A 20335-nucleotide genomic window follows, 5' to 3' on the forward strand; every position below is an offset into this window, starting at 1 on the left:
TAGGCAAGGCTACCGAGGCACAGAAAAGTTAATGTGGCCAAAGTCAGACTTGGATTGTGAATGTGATCTAGGCCACCTCACTAGTCCGTGCTCTCACACTACTCGTTTCAAAGGAACAATACAAAAGCCACAGACAGATCCATTTTAATGCTCCCCTTGGAATCCTCATTGTCATTTTCCTTAAAAGTGAAGCTGCCAGAATTGTGGGAACATGGTGTCAGATTAGCCAGGCAAGGCTCAGCTCTCACAAAAACAACGGAGAAGGAGCCAAAGGTTGCCTGCAAGACCTGCACTGGGGGTCAGCAGACCAGGACAGGGCTTCACAACTCCCAGGAGGGGGAGGGACAGAGAAACAAAGAAGCCGAAACAACAAACTGCGAGGTACTAAACCTCCCGGCTGCCGGGAAGGACCCTCCTCCCCATCCCTGAAATACTCGGTGGTGCTAAAACCCCTGGGTCTTTTCAGCTGGCTGAAAGGGGAGCAGGCGTTTCCCTCCCTCCCAGCTGTTACAAGGGAAAAGGGAGGGGGAGTTGGGGGATTTTCTTCATTGAATTCAGCCAGTGCAGCCCGCTTTAAATCTTGGCTCTGGCCAGACAAAAACAAAGGAAAACAGAGGGAGATACACTTCCCTGGAAAGGTGCGCTAACAAGTGTCATCTTCTGGCCAGTGTGGAAATTACATGGATAGAAACTGCTTTTAGAGCTTTCTTGACCCCACCTGTGGGAGAACGTCTGCACCCCATTAATGAGCCCCTGGCATGATTTTGGTAACTTAAGCTGGGCAATTTTAACGACTTAGGATAAGCTGAACCAAATATCAAAAAAGCTGTGAAAAAATAATAATAGGCAAGAGAGAGAAATTGGCCATGACAGTAAATTCACCAACATATCAGATGCCTAGACATCAGCAAAAAATTACAAGCCATACGAGGAAACAGGAAGAGATGGACCAGCCAAAGGAACAAATCAAATATCCTGAAGAGATTCAGGATTTAAGACAATTAATCAATGATTATCACACAAATCTCCTAATGCATTTTAAAGAATTGAAAGAAAATATGACTAAAGACATAAAGGATATTAAGAAGACACTGGGTGAACAATTTGAAAGTCTGCAAAGAAAAGTGACTATGTCAATGAAAGACATGATGGATGGGATTAAAAATACATTAGAGGCACATAAGAGCAGATTTGAACTGCTTGAAGACAGAATCAATGATTCTGAAGACAGAACATCTGAACTGGAAAAGACAGGAGAACAGAAAGAGAAGAGAATGGAAAAAAGAGAACAGGCTCACAGGGAACTGAATGACAACACGAAATTCAAAAACATTTGCATTATCAGCATCCCAGAAAGGGAAGAAAAGAGGCAGAAAGAATACTGGAGGAAATAATGACTAAAAACTTCCCTACCCTTATGAAAGACATAAATATAATATCCAAGGACAACACACCAAAAACAGAATAAACATAAACAGACCTACCCTGAGACACCAACTATTCAGAATGACAAATATCAGAGATAAGATTTTGAAAGCAGCAAGAGAAAAGCAAAGCATCACATACAAGGGAAACATGATAAGATTAAGTGCTGACCTCTCATCAGGAACCATGAAGGAGAGAAGAAAGTGATATGATGTATTTAAAGTAATGCAAGGAAAAAACTGCCAACCAAGGATTCTGTATCCAGCAAAGCTGTCCTTCAAAAATGAAGGGGAGTTCAAAGTCTTCACAGACAAAAACTGATAGAATACGTGAGCAAAAGACCAGAATTACAAGAGATACTAAAGGGAGAGCTGCAGCCTGAAAGGAAAAAACAAGTGCGAGAGACTTGGAGTATAGAAATGAAGAATATTACAAAGGGTAAAAAGATAGATTATAGTATAACATGACTACAGAAAGCCAAAGGTCAAAATGGATAATGTAATATCTTTACAGTTATAACATTGAATGTTAATGGCTTGAACTCCCCAATCAAAAGACATCAGACTGATATGGAATGGATTAAAAAATATGAGCCATCTATATGTTGTCTATAAGAGACTCACCTCAGACATAAGGACACAACCAGGTTAAAAGTGAAAGGCTGGAAAAAGATATTCCATGCATATAGCAACCAAAGAAGAGCTGGAGTAGCAATACTAATATGAGACAAAATGGATTTTAAATGCAAAACTGTTATTAGGGATGAAGGTCATTATATATTAATAAAAAGGACAATTCATCAAGAAGAAATAACTATAATAAATATTTATGCACCTAACCTCAGTGCCCCAAGATACATGAGGCACACACCAGCAAAGCTGAAGGGAGAAATAGAAGTCACTACAATAATAATAGAAGATTTCAATACACCACTTTCAGTATTGGACAGAAGATGAGGACAGAGGATAAATAAAGAAACAGAGAGTTTGAATATGATAAATGAACTATACCTAACAGACATCTATAGAGCATTGCACCCCAAAACAGCAGGATATACATTCTTTTCAAGTGCTCATGGATCTTTCTCCAAGATAGACCATATGTTGGGTCACAAGACAGGTCTTAATAAATTTAAAAACATTAAAATTATACAAAACAATTTTTTTGATCATAACAGAATGAAGCTGGAAATCAATAATGGACAGAAAAAGGGAAAATTAATAAATATATGGAGATTAAACAACACAATCAGTGAGTCAAAGAAGAAATTGCAAGAGCATTCACAAAATATCTTGAGACAGATGAAAATGAGAATGCAACATATCAAAACCAATGGGACACTGCAAAGGCAGTGCTGAAAGGGAAATTTATAGCCCTTGATGCTTATGTTAAAAATAAAAAAGCTAAAATTGATGATCTAACTGCACACCTGGAAGAACTAGAAAAAGAACAGCGTATTAAGCCCAAACAAAATCAAAGGAAAGAAATAGTAAAGATCAGAGTAGAAATAAATAAAATCAAGAACAAAAAAACAATAGGGAGAATCAACAAAAACAAAAGCTGGTTCTTGGAGAAGATCAACAAAATCTACAAACGCTTAGCTACACTGACAAAGAAAAGAGTAAAGACACAAATAAAAAAAATCAAAATTGAGAGGGGGGACATTACCACTGACCCTATAGAAATAAAAGAAATCCTAAGAGGATACTATGAGCAACTTGTATACAAGAAACTAAAAAATTTAGACAAGATGGACAAATTTCTGGAAACACATGAACCACCTACAATGACTTTAGAAGAAATAGAATCCTCAACAAACCAATCACAAGTGAAGAGATTGAAAACATCATCAAAAATCTCTCAAAGATAAAAAGCCTGGGATCAGATGGCTTCAAGGTGAATTCTACCAATCATTCAAAGATGAACTAATACCAATCTTGCTCAAGCATTTCAAAAAAATTGAATAGGAAAGAATGCTACCAAACTCATTCTATGAAGGCAACATCACCCTAATACCAAAACCAGATATATTACAAAAAAAAAAAAAAAATTACAGACCAATATCTCTAATGAATATAGATGCAAAAATCCCCAACAAAATACTTGCAAACTGAATCCAAAAGCACATTAAAAGAATTATCCACTGTGACCAAGTGGGTCAAGAGTGGTTCAACACAAGAAAATCAATTAGTGTAATAAACTACACATTGATAAATTGAAGAAAAATCACATGATTTTCTCAATTGATGCAGAAAAGGCATGTGACAAAATACAGCACCCTTTGTTGATAAAAACCCTCTAGAAGATAGGAGTAGAAGGAAGCTTTCTCAATATGGTAAAGTGCATATATGAAAACCTACAGCTAGCATTGTACTAATGGTAAAAGACTCAAAGCTTCCCCACTAAGATCAGAAACAAGACAAGGATGCCCACTGTCACCATTATTCAACACTGTGCTAGAAGTTCTAGCTAGAGCAATTAGGCTAGACAAAAAGATAAAAGGCATCCAAACAGAACAGGAAGAAATAAAATTTTCACTATTTGCTGATGACGTGATCCTATATCTAGAAAATTCTGAAAAATCAACAATAAAGCTATTAGAATTAAGAGATGAGTTCAGCAAAGTAGGAGGATACAAAGTTAATAACAAAAATCAATAGTGTTTCTATACACTACTGATGTGCAATCTGAGGAGGAAATCAGAAAAAAAAATTCCTCTTATAGCGATTAAAACTATCAGTATTTAGGAATAAACTTAACCAAGGACATAAAAAGACCTGTATTCAGAAAACTACAAAAAAGAAACCAAAGAAGACTTAAACAAATGGAAGGACATTTCATGTTCATCGACTGGATGACTACAGACATCATTAAGATGTCAATTCTACCCAAACTGATTTATGGATTCAACTCAATCCCAATAAAAATTCCAATGGCTTTTTTTGCAGAAATTGAAAAGCCAATAACTAAATTTATTTGGAAGGGTAAGGAGCCCCAAATAGCAAAAATTGTCTTACAAAAGAACAAAGTTGGAGGACTCTCACTTACTGACTTTAAAGCATATAACTTAGCTACAGTGATAAAAACAGCATGATACTGGCAGAAAGACAGACAGATTGACCAACGGAACCAAATCAAGAAATCAGAAATTGACCCTCACACATCCATAGTCAAGCTATTTTTGACAAGGCTGTTAAGCCCACCCAACTGGGCCAGAACAGTCAATTCAGCAAATGATGCTGGGAGAAATGGATGGCCATATCAAAAAGAAAGAAAGAAGACCCCTATCTCACACCTTATACAAAAATTAATTCAAAATGGAGCAAGGATTTAAACATAAAAACAACAACCATAAAACTCCTAGAAGTAAATGTAGGAAAACATCTTCAAGATCTTGTGGTAGGTGGTAGTTCCTTAAACCTTACGCTGAAAGCATGAACAAAAGAAAAAACAGACAAATGGGACAGCCTCAAAATTGAATATTTTTGTACCTCAAAGGTCTTTTTGTCAAAAGGGTGAAAAGGCAGCTGACTCAATGGGAGAAAATATTTGGCAATCACATATCTGATAAGGGTTTTAATATCCATGACATATAAGGAGATCATACAACTCAACAATAAAAAGACAAAGTAGCTGATTAAAAAGTAGGCGAAAGAGCCAAAAAGACAACTGCCCAAAGAAAAAATACATGAAAAAATGTTCAGGGAAGCGGACTTGGCCCAGTGGATAGGGCATCCACCTACCACATGGGAGGTCCATGGTTCAAACCCTGGGCCTCCTTGACCCGTGTGGAGCTGGCCCATGCACAGTGCTGATGTGCGCAAGGAGTGTCATGCCACGCAGGGGTGTTCCCCGCATAGGGGAGCCCCACGCGCAAAGAGTGCGCCCCATAAGGAGAGCCGCCCAGCGCGAAAGAAAGTGCAGCCTGCCCAGGAATGGCACCACACACACGGAGAGCTGATGCAGCAAGATAACGCAATGAAAAAAAGAGACACAAGATTCCCATGCCGCTGACAACAACAGAAGCGGACAAAAGAACATGCAGCAAATAGACACAGAGAACAGACAACTGGGGTGGGGTAGGGGGGAAGGGGAGAGAAATTTTAAAAAAATCTTTAAAAAAAAAGTTCAACATCACTAGTAATTAGGGAAATGCCAGTCAAAACTACAATGAAATATCATTTCACACCTATTAGACTGGTCACTATAAAAAGCCAGAAAACTATAAATGTTGGAGAGGATGTGGAGAGACAGGAATGCTTATTCACTGCTAGTGGGAATGTAAAATGGTGCAGCCACTGTGGAGGACTGTCTGGCAGTTCCTAAGGAAGTGGAATATAGACTTGCTGTGGGACCCAGCAATACCATTGCTAGGTATGTACCCAGAAAGAACTGAGAGCAGAGACAAGGATAGACATCTGCACACCGATGTTCACAGTAGCATTATTCACAACAGCCAAAAGCTGGAAACAACCCGGTGCCCTTCAACTGATGAATATATAAACAAATTGTGGTGTATACACACAATGGAATATTATGCAGCAGTAAGAAGATATGAAGTCGTGAAACATACGACCAACATGGATGGACCTGGAAGACATTATGTTGAGTGAAGGAAGGCAGATGCAAAAAGGACAAATACTGTAGGACTGCCCTATTATGAACTAAATATATTATGTGAAATATGAATATGGGTAGAATTACATATATGACTGTTTTTCTTTAAAGCTGAACAAATGTAAGTTAATAGCACAAAATGTTACTATCAGACAAAAAACAAAACAAAACATTTTACTAAACGAAGGAGACTACACATAGATTACTATATATTGTATGGCTCCATTTATACAGAATGTGGATATAAATCAATTTGTGGAGATGGGAGAAAACTGGTGGTTATGTAGGTCTGAGGAAGGAATGCCAGGGGGTGTAGAGTCTGTCTTTTCAGAGTAATGAAATTGTTGTAAAATTTTTGAGATGGTGAATGTACAATATTGTGGTTGTACTAAAAGCTACTAATTGTTCACTTTGGATAGAATGGCCAGAGGTGGTGGCTGTGAACAGTGGGGGAAGCGTGGAGAGATTGAAAAGTGAGGAATTTTCTGTTTTTTTTTTTGTTTGTTTATTATTAGCATTACTGAAATGGTGAAAATGCTCTAGTGACAACTAGGGTAGTGAATGCACAACTATGTGATTATAGCAAGTACCACTGATTATACACTTTGGAAGAATTGTGTTTATTAATATGTATCAATAAAATTGATTTGTTTAAAAAATTAAAAAGTGAAGCTGCCTTATTATGTAGTACATTCAGTATTTACATAGGTAATTTTATTCATACAAGTTTCCTAATTCCTATAGCATCAGCAAATTTTATACAGAAATTCTATTTGTTCTTAGTGCTCTATGATCATTTAGTTAGCCTCAGCCTTATTTCCCCAACAAGATTATCAGCTTGCGGACAAAGTTCTATTATTGACTTACTGTGTATTCCCCAAATATCCAGCAGAGCACTAGGGACACAGTGAGAACCTAAGTCTGCTCTCTTACTCTCTCCCCATCTCCTCATCAAGCATTATGGTCCTCCTTAATTTGACTTCAGAGATGCAAACAACTAATTCCCTGCTTTCACAGCCAAATCTTCCACATGAGTCTAGGTCCAAGAGCCTGACCCCATGCCCACGCCACTCTGCTGTGTGCCACTGCCTTCCCAGCCTCCACTCCACCCCAGACTTTCATTTTCTAATTTAAAATCAACTTTTTCACAAGGTCCTCTCCTCATTCAACCATTTTGGTACACATTTCCTGAAATTTTACATGTTGTAATTCAAATTTAAGGGTTTAATTCTTGTGTATAAACCTAAAACCCTCAGTAGTTGAAAATGTTAAGCCAGAATTGTGGATTGTATTTGTTTCAACTTCCCACCATGCACTGCTCTTCAGGAAGCATTGCCCCTACCTTTTCCTCAATTCAGGTGGCCACCTTTGATTGGTGACTCAGGAATACTGACACTAGTTTAAGAAATGCATCAGAGGCTTTGGGTTCTTTTAAAAATGGTGAATTAGTCCATGCTACTGCCTTCCTCTGCTTTCCCCCCTACAGACAACAATGCTGGAGAAATTTCAGAAGGAAGAGAGAGGTAGTGATAGCAAGGTATATTAATCAGGGTTCTCTAGGGAAACAGAATCAACAAGGGATATCTGTCGGTAGTAAGCTATTTATCACAGTCTCTGACGCAGCAATGGGGATGCACAAGTCCAGGTTCCGCAGGCAGGCTGCAACCAGGGACTCTGATGAAAGTCCCATGAAGATTCTTGACGAGTTCTGGGAGATGTTGGCTGTCCAAAGATGAGCTGGGAAATTCTCTCTCAATGCTGGAATCACTTCCCCTTTTAAGACATTCAACTAATTGGGTTAAGCGTCAGTCATTGCTGATGGCAATCTCCCTGACTGATGTAATTATAACCAGCTATCTATGATTCAAGGAATAATAAAAAAGCAGTGAGAAATTCTTTGGGGACTCGGCTTCCTTATGCTGCTGGGGTGAAGGGCAAAGGCCAACGTTGGAGGGTAGAGGAGCAAAGGGCAGCCAGAGCTGGCAATGAGGAGAGAGCATAGGAAGGCTTCCAAACTGTTCATGTCCACTTCCTCCCGTCTGCCTGGGAGTTGGGGCTGTCCTCCAGCAGGTCCTTCTCTAACCCCTCTCTCTAGTCCTCCAAAGTCCTAGGGCTAGGGATTACCCTAGAAGACACCTCTGTCTAGAGCAGCTTCTGCCAAAGACTGCCATGAATTTAAAGAAAAGATAATTTAATTCTTGATTGAGTTTATGGAGCGCCAACATGGGAGAAAAAGAAATCTCATACCTGAACATATGCAGTTAAATTTAAGGCCCTGCAAGAGTTCCCTATATATTGTGGGTACAAGTCCATAATGACATGTATTATTAGCAAATATTCTCTCCTATTCTCAAGGTTGTCTTTTCACTTTCTTATTGGCATTACTTGAAGCATAAAAATTTTTAGATTTTATGCAGTCCAATTTATATATTTTAACTTCTGTCACTTGCACTTCTACAGTCATAGCTAAGAAACCATTGTGTAACCCAAGGTAATTAAGATTTACTCCAATGTTTTCTTCTAATAGTTTATAGTTTAGCTCTTACATGTAGGTCTATAATATATTTTGAGATAATTTTTCTGTGTCAATTAGGGATCCAACTTACTCTTTTGCATGTGAATATCCAATTGTCCCAGAACCATATATTGCAAAGATTATTCTTTTTCCATTTAATTGTCCTGTCACCATTGCCAAAATCAACTGACAATAAATATAAGTGTCTAAATCTAGAACCTAAATTCTCTTTCATTTATCTACACATGCACCCTTACGACAGAGTTACACTGTATTGCCTAGTATGGCTTTGTAGAAAATTCTGAAATGCAGAGGTGTGGACCTGCCAACTTTGGTTTCCAGTTTAAAGCCTGCTTTGGCTGTTCCAGATCCCTTACACTTGTACATGCTACTTAAGAGCAGCCTGCTAATTTTCACAAAAAAAGCCAGCAAGGATTTTGATAGCATTGACTCTATAGATCAATTTACTATTAGATGAAAGATTGTTGGGGAACAAGGCATTAACCCCCAAGATTAATTACAAAGAAGAAAAGACACTTTGACAATTCACAGAATTTGGCTGATCAAACTTCACATTAAGAGGAAATATGAACATGACATGCCTCCCTGATATGATGTGATGAGAAACATACAATACTATCGATGCAAAATTCTTGAAAAAAACATTTAGCTTGACTCTAATCATGAGGAAATAATAAGGCAAATATAGTTTATGAGCTATTCCGTTAAGTCAACTGACCTGGACTCTTACAAAAATAAAGTTCAAGTAGGGGAAGTGGATGTGGCTCAACCAGGAGGGCGCCCACCTACTACATGGGAGGTCCCAGGTTCGGGTCCCAGTGCCTCCTAAAGAAGACGAGCAGATGCTGTACCCACCACAACGAGCTAGGCTCCCACACCCCGTGGCAATGACCTAGACGCCGCACCTGCCTCAACAAGCAGACACCCAAATGAGCAGATGCCACAAGCCAGCAGGCGCTGCAGCCCGGATATGGCTCAGGCCACTGGGCACTCGACTCCCATGTTGGAGGTCCCAGGTTCAGTTCCCTGTGCCTTCTAGAGAAAGGCAAGCAAATAATGAGCAGAAAGACAAGATAACCACCTGGGGGAGGGGAGGATAAAAATAATAAAAAATAAATCTTTACAAAAACAGGCAGAATGACTAACACAATTTAGTTGTGTATAAATAGGTAGTAAAACTGTAAAGAAAATCTAGTTACAAAAATTCAGGATAGTAGTAGACTCTGGAGAGAATGATGCGATAGTAAGGGAGAGGCACATGGGTCAGGTGCTAGCTAGTGTTATTTCTAGAGCTGAGTGGTAGGTACAAAACTATAGATACATGTTGTAGCAGTTTGATATGGTTATGAATTCCAAAAATAGATACTGGATTATGTTTGTAATCTGGTCTGTACCTGGGCGTGACTGAGTTATGATTAGTGCTTTGATTGGGCCACGTTATTAGTGTGTTGCGTTCCCACCTGTTGGTGGATGGGGACTCACAGATAAAAGGCATGGCAAAGGACAGAGTTCAGGGTTTTTGATGCCGGAGTTTTGATTTGGAGTTTAATGCTGGAGTCTTGAGCTGGAGCCCCAGGAAGTCAGCACGTAGAGGAAAGAGAAGCAAGCCCTAGGAAGAGAGGACCTGAGCCAGAAGAAGAACACAGAGGAAAAGAGATGGCTCCTTAGACACGGTAGAAACCAAAGGGATAGACACAGAGCTGTTCACCTGATAGTCTGTAGCTGACCTTGTAGAGACAACCAGAGGAGCTGAGCCCAGAGGAACCCAGGAAGTCTGAACCTTCACAGATGTTGGCAGTCATTTTCCTCCAACATGTGGAAATACTTTCGTGAGAGAAGTAACTTAGGCTTTATGGCCTGGTAACTGTAAGCTCCTACCCCAAATAAATACCCTTTATAAAAGCCAATAGGCTTCTGGTATTTTGCATCAGCACCCCTTTGGCTGACTAATACACATGTCCTATGCATTTTTCTGTTGTTTATATTTTACACAAAAATAAAAGGGAAAAATGTAACATAATGTTACAGTAAAGTACAGTAATGAAAATACTCTGAAAAGTAATAGTACTCTACTACTGTTAAAGCACCATCACATAAAATGTAAACATTTTGATAAATTCAAAGGTCATGTAGAAATTTTGTACAAGTAGAAATTTTGGTCTCTTTTCTTACAGGTTTTTCTAATTTCACAGTTTTTTTAAAAAGCAATTTTCTTTAAAACGTTACTGAATCGTTTTTCCTTCTTTCATATTTCTCTTCAAAAAGTACTCAGTTTCAAATAATATTTTATGTGCGCTTTTAAATTTTTCTGTTTTTCATGTTAAGAACTGAGATATTTTGTTTTTATTGTTGATAGAATCTACTGAGTGAAATATGTATATTTTCTTTTAAAATCATGTTAAAAATTTTATTTAATTTTTATTTTTTAGGAGGTACCAAGGGTTGAACGTGGGACCTTGTACATGGGAGCAGGTGCTCAACAACTTCACAGTCATTTTAAAATAAAACCCTCAAGTTTGGATCACAGAAGGGTCACAACTGTGGCAGGGGAGGATCACTGGTGCACGGTGATGGTGATGGGGGGATGTGTGGGGACGGGTACACCTGGGGTAAGCCTCTAAGGCAGATGAATATGTTCAAGTGTTCATGGGGCATTGTCTTGGTAAGTAGGAACTCATACAATAACTGAAAGAACATTAAATTCCCATCCTGGGGAGTCCTGCTACATTCTCTAAATGAATGGCAAGAATCCCCCAAGTACAAGGGCAATGCCTAGTGAAGGAAGACAGACCATTATGCTAGGCCCTTGATATTGATGACTGTACTTACGAACCTTTTCTTGTGAAACTGAAACTTAGCATCATATTATATATTGCCTAAGAGTTACCTCCTGAGGGCCTCCTTGTTGCACAAATGTGGTCTCCATCTAAGCCAAACTCAGCATATAAATGCAATACCTTCCCCTGGCATAGGACATGACTCCTGGGGATAAGCCTACCTGGCATCAAGAGATTATTACCAAGCACCAACTAACAATGCATCCGAAAAAAGACCTTGACCAAAAGGGGACATGTTAACTACAAATGAGTTTTTATGGCTAAGAGATTGGGAGGTCAATCCAGAGGTTACGCTTTGCACATCTCAGCAGGATCTCATTGACTGCCACAGTAAACACTGTCTTAAACAGCGGGGCTCCTGAGGGTGCTAGAGACATTTAGACACTATAAGCAGGGCAGACAAGCTCTGGAATATGGCACTCTTGTCAGTGGGCCTTATTTTGGGATTTATGCTCCCCAGTGTAACAGAGTTAGACTCGTTTATAGTTTCTCTGCACATGACTCTTCTGCCCTTTTTATTTAAACTTATAATTAGCACTGCACTTTTAAAATATATGTCCTAGAGACTTAAATCATTAGTCTGTTCATGTACCAGTTGAGTCCTGAATCTCAGCAGAGCTGCAACATCTACTCTCCAGTTCATTGGACTTACCCAGGACAACTAACAAGATGATGATGGATAATGCCCATCCCAAGGAACAGAGAGTGGCTGTAACTATAAGCAAGATAGTTCCATCCATCTGTCCCATGCAACCTAAGCCCCTTCTCAATTAGAAACAGAGTAGGCATCACCATCCCAAAATCCTCAAGATTGGGGAATGAACAATAGACTAAAGTAGACTTACTCTTATTCTATTATAGACTTATTATTACTAAATAGCAATGGAAGAACTTTTATCATTGATATAAAGGCAGTGGCCACCAGAGATTCTGAAGGGAGGGAGAGGGAAGAAGAGGTGTAATATAGGGGCATTTTTGGGACACTGGAGTTTTCCTGCATGACACTGCAATGATGATAGAAACAGGCCATTATATGTTTTGTCATAACCTACAAAACTATGAGATAGAGTCTAAGGTATAATGTAAACTATAGTCCACAGTTAACAGCAATGCTTCAATACATGTTAATCAATTGTAACAAATGTACCATACTAATGAAGGATGTTGTTAATATGGTAAAGTATGGGAGGGGGAAGAGGTGGGGCATATGGGAATCCCCTATATTTTTTATGTAACCTGTATGTAATCTAAAGCTTCTTTAAAAATGAAAAATGAAAAAATAAAATAAAAACCCTCAAAGTCAAAAGTTGGTCAGAATTTCATGTACTACATGACTTTTTATACAGTCACATTATTCTACTTGATTTTCTTATTCTGTATCATCTAAGTTAATATAAAAATCTAATTCACCACCACATTTTCATTTCTTCTTCAGGTTCATCTACATTTGGTGCTTAGATTACTTATAATATTTTCTCTTTTTTCAAATGGAATAACAATATCTTCTTTCCATATTACCCTAAAAAGTCAAGTTCATATATAGAAGGTCTACAAATTATATAACTAAGAACTCTCCACGTCCTCTGAAAACAAAGAACAGTTTGTTCTGAAAACTGATAACAGTTTGCATGACTTTATTTTACATAACATTTGAGAATTTCTTTATAGTGCTTACATACTCCAAAATGAAGTTACATCATTTTGAGGTTAGATGTACTCCAGTGCCTCTGAAGCCTGAGCCAAGTCACACTTGCCTTCTGGAAACTCATCACTGAAGATGCTACCACCTCTCAGCCGATGCAGGAAACAAGTGGAGAAGATGAACTTCTCAAAGTTTTTAAGCTGAAAGCAGATGATCGTCCTACGTTAGCAGTCACTGGAAAGGTGGGCCCACAGGGAGAGTCGGCCCTAGTCAACTGAGCCATTGGGACAGCAACTAAAAAAGGTACAGCCAGGCCTTGGGTCCTAAGGGACAGAGGAACATCCAGAGGGAGGCGTGTAAGAACCACCTGGGCTCAGGGTAGGGGACAGGAAGCCAAGAGCTCTCAGAAGCTGCTGAATTCCCTCCTGCCTCTGGTGGAGACTCTCTCAGGAGCCAGACCCATTAGCAAATAGGCTCAGAGGTCCCAGGTGGGGTCCTAGGGCCAGGAAACAATTAGGGAAGTAGATCCAGATCCAGCTGGGGTCTCCAACAATGGCCATGGTGTTACAGAGAGGAGATGTATAAAAAATTCCTCTTCCAAGTTTATGTAGATATGTAAGCAGAACAACAGAAGGTAGAAATAAACACGTCCCTCCTTATATAGCGAAAGTTCATAGATTTTATGGCTGATTAAAAAAATATGCTCTTTTATAAGTCAAATACACTGCGGGCTAACTGGCAACCAGGCATTCTCCTCCCTCTGAATTCATTCTTAAACATTATTCTTTCCATGACTTCAGTGCACTAGAGTTCAGTTAAAGTAAAGAGGAAGGCACGTAAGATGGACAGGTAATAGGAGGGATCCTTCAGGAAGGAAGGGCTGAAGACAGCCTGCTACAGGAGAGGACTCCGGTGTGAGGACAGTTGTGGAGGTCCTCGCAGCCTGGAAACAGGGAGTGGACTGGAATGCTTGATTTGTGATGCTACTGAGGCTGGCCTTCCCATTTCTTCTAGGGACCGAAGAGAAGGTCCAGGACCATAACCCACAGAACTGCACCCTTACTCAGAGGGGGAGGGCCATCTACTTATGTTGTTCAAAGAAACCTGGAGTAACAAGACGGGCCTCAGCAGCCTATCCTAGTCTCACAGGCTATAAGAGAGCCAGCAGTGCAGTAAGGCCACGCAGGAAGTAGAAGCAGCCACACCTTGGTCAGACTTGCTTATGAACTTCATACAAACGACTACCCTTGCCCCTCACCCTTCTCCCTTCCCCAGAGGATGTGAGCAGGATCCATAATAAAATGGGAGATCAAAGATAGAAGTCCCTCTACTGGGTGAAACCAAGGAAAGCTACGGTCAAGAATTAATACATGCTTACTTGTAAATAAGCTGGGCACTAGTTTTCATACTGTGTGACAATTTAGTACAAACTTAGCTCTTCAAGTGACACCCCATTTATTATCTTACAGTTCCATTATGTCAGAAGTCCAGACATAGCACAGCTGAGCTCTCTGCTCAGGATCTCACAAGGTCAAAATCAAGGGGTCAGGAGGCTGCAATCTGAAGCTCAAAGTTTCTTTCCAAGCTTGTTCAAGTTGTTGGCAGGATTTGGTTCTTTGTGGCTGTAGGACTGGGGTCTTGTTTTCTTGTTGGCTCTCACCTCACAGAGACTGCTCTCAGTCTCTTGCCATGCGGGCCCTGCCATCCCCAAAACCAGCAATAAAGAACTCTCTCATGTTGAATACTTCTCGGCTTTAAACCTCTGGCTTCTCTGTATCTGATCACTAGACCCAGATTTAAAGGTGCCTATGAATAGGTCAGGTCCACCCACAAAATCTCCCTGTCATAAAGGTCAGCTGGTCTGGGACATTAGTTATATTTGCAAAGTTCCTTACAGCAACTCCCACATTAGTGTTTGATTGGGAGAAGATGTGTGTATGTACACTAGAGGTAAGGAATTTGGGGGGCTATCTTCAAATTCTGCCTATCACAAGCAGCATAACTGACTGGCTGACCAGGTATGATTTAAAATAAAATAACGATTTCCAAACACCTGCCAGTTCTGATCCTGTTTGTTTCCATACCAGCTGTTCCAAAGGAAGAAAAAGGGCCAAAGTGGGCAGTGTGAATTATTTATAGCTAAACCAAGCTAAGCAAGTATACTGTTCTCTGTTCTGCTGCAGCAGAACTACCAACGTAACTGTCCACATTCTAGGAGACTCTGACACTCCAAAGAATTGGGATAAAACAGCCATGACAGAAGCTGACAGAGTAAGCTATATTTCTGTGGTTCATGGCAAGTTTCCTAGGGTGTTGCTACTGGAGAGGCCCTCAGAAGGAGGACAAAGCCATGCCAGGAAACAGCTGAGGGGATGGCCGAGCAAGTGCCCTCAGACAAACCTTCGAGTGACAGTGACTGAGCACTTTGTAACAAATGGCTTCTGGCAGGAAGTTGGGTCAATCAATATGCAGTACTTGCACCACTAAATTACCACAAAATCATACCATTCCCTCAAATTTTAGATTGAGGGCTGAGCTGGGGTGTTGGTGGAAAGACAGAAAACAATTAGAAAACAAAAAGCTGGAAAGCACAAAACATCCCTATAGAAAAGAGAATTCACTTGATTTTCCTGGAATACTAAGAAGGATGTAATGCCTTTCAGGAACTGAACTTGACTTGATAATAAAGACTTCCATTTTTAGTGAGAGTCTATCCAGTATCAGTATTTTAGAAGCCATTAAGTCCCCATTTTAAATGTTATATTTGAAACCAAGATTTTCTGCACCTAATTATGTAAACGTAAGAATTCAGAAAGCCAAGTTTCTACCCAAAAAGCACCTTGACCATCTGCAATAAGCCCTCAAAAAAAGGAGTTGCTATACAGGCAGAAAACATTTAGCAGCCTTGACTTAAACAACTGAGGAGTGCAGAGGTGCCCAAAGATAATCTTTTGCTATTACAGAGCAATGCAAGGGGGAAAGGGAAAGGAAGGGACTGGAGAACAAATTTAAACAAAAAAGAATGAAGATAAAGTAAGGTTTATTTTTGAAGAAAAGTCATTTGAATCGCTTGAGGTGAACTAAGTTCTCCAGGCAGTGGTGGTGAGAAGGTGGTAAGTGGATTCAGGACATGGGGGTCTGCGTGGGGCTGGGGAGATTCCTGGGAAAGAGCTGGCTTCTTGCTAAAAGGCCCCAAACCACTCTTGCGGCCTTGAATAGCAGTGCGATGCAACCTGGGGTAGTAAATTCCACCCGACTTCAAGTTCTTCCAGATGCTGGCACAGGGCATTTTAAAATTAAGAGTGACTTCTGGTTTAGCAAAGATTACTGCAAGCACTGAAAGAGCCAGAGAAAACAAAACTTCAAAGGCAAAACTTCAATGCACAGGTCAGGGAGTGAGTGCCGGCACTGCTACTGACAATTTCTGGAAAAAAATGTTATAAAGTGTTAGTAAGGATATGTCTTCTCAAATCCTAAAATTATTACTATGCATATCAAATCAAAGACCCATTTTCAGACCAAATGTTAAATCAGTACATTGTTGGATCAAGAAGTAAAAACATCAAATGTTTACTGCAGTTTTAGCAAAAGCACTTGAAAATGTAAAACTAAGTTAATCATATCCAAGAAATAGGCAATCCTGTTAGGCCTAAAGATAATGCACTGTATAGAAGTGTTAAGTGTGAAAATATGCCAGAAAAACAAAGATAGATAATATGTTTTTATCTTGATGGCCTGGTCTAGTAGAGGAGACAGACGTCAACATAAATAATTAGGCCAATGGCAAGTGCCTTGATAGAAGTTAGTAGAAGATGCCAACTGTGATAAACAATCTTATTCCATTTTTGACGACTGACTGCCGGCAGCCTTCAAGCCTCGTGACTCGCCGCAGGCCTCCACATCTGCGCAAGCCAGTGAGAAAGCCCACGTACTCTGCACCTGACAGCAGCGAGAACATCATCATCCTCTTTGTCCTAAAACTACTTCTAAGTTCCATAAAAGGAATCTTACCTCTAAAATTTCTAAGCGAATTCTTTCAATCACATCCCTCCATTTTCTGAAGTCAAAAGTCCTCACTGAGGGACCTCTTTGTTTACACCCATGTAGCAGCTCTGTGATGGCCACACAATGGCTGCACTGAATTTCAGTCCCCAAAGCCCCTTTCCAGTATGATCCTGGAGGTCGGGTAGGATATTCTCTCCTGAGACTGGGAAGACCGAAGGGAGGCAGCAGCTCTTTTGTAACAGACACACACCTTCTCCAGCTAGTCAATTAAACACTTCCAGGTGCTGCTGGAAGGGATTCCGCAGATGTGATTGTAGTTCCTAATCAGCTGTGCTTCTGTTAATCTAAAGGGAGATTTTTCTAGGTGGGTCTGTCTTCAACAGTTTGGAAACCCTTTCAGAGAGGGCTCAGAGCAGCTATGAACAGGAGGAGAAGCATAGAGAGACTGAACGGTGAAGAGTTTTCTTGGATTTTTGTCTGTTTTTTGCTTATCATTATTATTAGAAATAACGAAAATGTTCTAATAATTATTGAAGTGATAAATGTACAACATGATTATACCAAATACCCTTGACTGTACACTTTGGATGAATTCTATGCTTTACTAATATGTATCAATAAAATTGATTAAAAAAAAAAAGAAATAGAAGGGTTAGGCCCAGGGTCCTGAGAGCAGAGACTGCAAGCAGAGTACCTGGAGTTACAACTGCTCTCCCTTTCCCGATCTCACGTGCCCACCCGCCTGCCCATCCACCTGCCTGCCTGCCAGCCTGCCCACCTTCCCGTCGACCTGCCTACCTGTCCACCTGCCTGCCCACCCACCTACTCACCGGCCTGCCCATCCACCTGCCTGCCGCCAAGCTTCAGCTCATGTCCTCAGGGCTCCAGCTGGCCCCATCCATCCACCTTGCTTGACAGTCCCCACAACTGTATAAGTCAATTTCTTGTAATAAATGTACACACATGTATACACATGCACACAATACACAAACACACAATCTCCTCCTGGTTTCGCTCCTCTGGGAGAACTCTAAAACATACATTGTCCTCACCACTGCCCCTAATCCCCTATTTCTAGGCAATTACTTCTACCTTTGTGAGCTAAAACAAACCTCATTCAGTGTTCCCAGACTGAACACACAAAAAAGTTTTAAATAATTGTACAACAGTTTTCCCTTTCTGTTTGTTTCCACTATTCTGGAACAGCATGTTAATTGGTTGCTTTAGGGAACAGTCCAGTGTAAGTACAATATTCATTTTCAGTGCTGTAACTGAGAGCTCATACTACGTTTAAATAATTTTCTTGATCGTCTTACATGGCGCTTGTTTGTATTGGAGTTCATCTGTCTATTCACTCAGCTTTGACCAATCTTCTACAGTCTCTCAGTTTAACAAGATTCCAATTCTCTAAGGTCAGCACCCACTTAAAAACCCCAATTATTCTCTCTCTAGAATAGACTTATTAATTCATTCCTATCAGTTGTTTCTGGTTCCTTTTTCATGATGCCAAAACTATTCTGCAGCCTAAATGTTCATTTCACACAATATTTTGTGTATGCATTAACCTCACAATTTTATTTTCAGGACTCTAACCTGAGAAAATAATCACAACTGTGTTTAAATCATTAGTGTTCAGCACTGACGATAAGAACAAAAAGTTTAAACAATTTAAAACAAGAAATGAGTTTAGTAATAAATATACCCACACAATTGTGATGTTCTTCAATACCATATTTAATAATACAACATAAAATAATGTAGTGAATAAAAAGTATGCAAAGTATATTAAGTTTAAAAAGTAGTTTATAAAATAGTATGTTCAAAAATTATTTTTTTGTAACTCAAATACAGATGCATAAAAATAGATTTGAAGGATAAAAGCTAAAATTTAAAGTTTCTAGTGGTGGGATCAAAGGTGATCTTTTATTATCTTCCTTCTCCTGATGCATATTTTCTAAATTTACTACAATGAATATGAACTGCCAGCCTAAAAAGTAAGAGCCCAGTAAGTTCTGTGTAGTGGTTTAATAACCTAGGGCTGGGAAGCAGACTTGGCCCAGTGGTTAGGGCGTCTGTCTACCACATGGGAGGTCCGCAGTTCAAACCCCGGGCCTCCTTGACCCGTGTGCAGCTGGCCCATGTGCAGTGCTGAAGTGTGCAAGGAGTGCCCTGCCACGCAGGGGTGTCCCCCGTGTAGGGAAGCCCTACGCGCAAGGAGTGCGCCCCGTAAGGAGAGCCGCCCAGCATGAAAGAAAGTGCAGCCTGCCCAGGAATGGCGCAGCCCACATGGAGAGCTGACACAACAAGATGACGCAACAAAAAGAAACACAGATTCCGTGCCGCTGACAACAACAGAAGTGGACAAATAAGAAGACCGCAGCAAAGAGACACAGAGAACAGGCAACGGGGGCAGGGGGCGAGGGGAGAGAAATAAATAAATAAATCTTTAAAAAAAAAAAAATAACCTAGGGCCTATGATGTCCTCACCAGCAGTTAAGGTTGCAGATAAAGGCCCTGACTCCTTGTGCTAACGACTGTCTGCATATGCAAGTGGGCTGGGTTTGGGGAAGGGAAGGAGGGGAGGGTCCACAGCTTTCATCCATTCCCCGAGAGCTGTTATCTGAAAAAAGGATCAGACTCTTGCTTGACCTTATCCCCGTTTCTCCCTTTGGGGGATGGGGCATTATTCAAAGAGTGGCAGGAAAGATAACAGGGAGCAGGCATTCCCAAACCTGTTTTTTTGTACCTGAAAATATCTTTATCTCAAGGGATTCATGAAAAATGCAAAACTCCCCCACAAAACCAATAATGAAGTGAACAGTCAGGAAGAGCATTTGAAAGAACTCTCCCTAAATCGTAATCCCTAAGCTCTTCAAAGCTGGTGCACTGTTATAGACGGAAAGTTTTGGGAATGTGCCATGAAAGCCTCTCCCCCCACCACGCGTCTGGATGAACTGCCATGAACACAGCTCAGTGCCACAGTGTTAGAGTGGAGTTCATCAGACTCTATTCTGATCCACTCTAGAATGGGAGAACACACTCAAAGAGAACTTTACTAGAGAAAGTCATTATTATGTTTAAAGTAATGAATAATGAAGCCTGACTAAAGATCAAAACACATGACAAGTTTCATTCAAGAGTTTGCATGTGAAAGACAATGTGGGTAATGTGTTATTAAAGTGATTGGATTAAGACCACTACTTTCTATTCCTTGCACCTAAAGGTTTCTACCTAAACCTTTTTCATACAGAATATTTATTTCCTATGTGAACA

The 20335-nt window shown here is 40.1% G+C and overlaps 1 protein-coding gene across 4 annotated transcripts in view; it reads right to left on the reverse strand.

Moving 5' to 3' along the window:
- The window catches only part of TMEM131 (transmembrane protein 131), a 245049-nt gene that overhangs the window by 102850 nt on the left and 121864 nt on the right, over nucleotides 1–20335 (reverse strand). The gene's annotated exons all lie outside the window — the stretch shown is intronic.

This window comes from Dasypus novemcinctus, chromosome 17 (assembly GCF_030445035.2).
Source record: "Dasypus novemcinctus isolate mDasNov1 chromosome 17, mDasNov1.1.hap2, whole genome shotgun sequence".
Taxonomy (NCBI): Eukaryota; Metazoa; Chordata; class Mammalia; order Cingulata; family Dasypodidae; genus Dasypus; species Dasypus novemcinctus.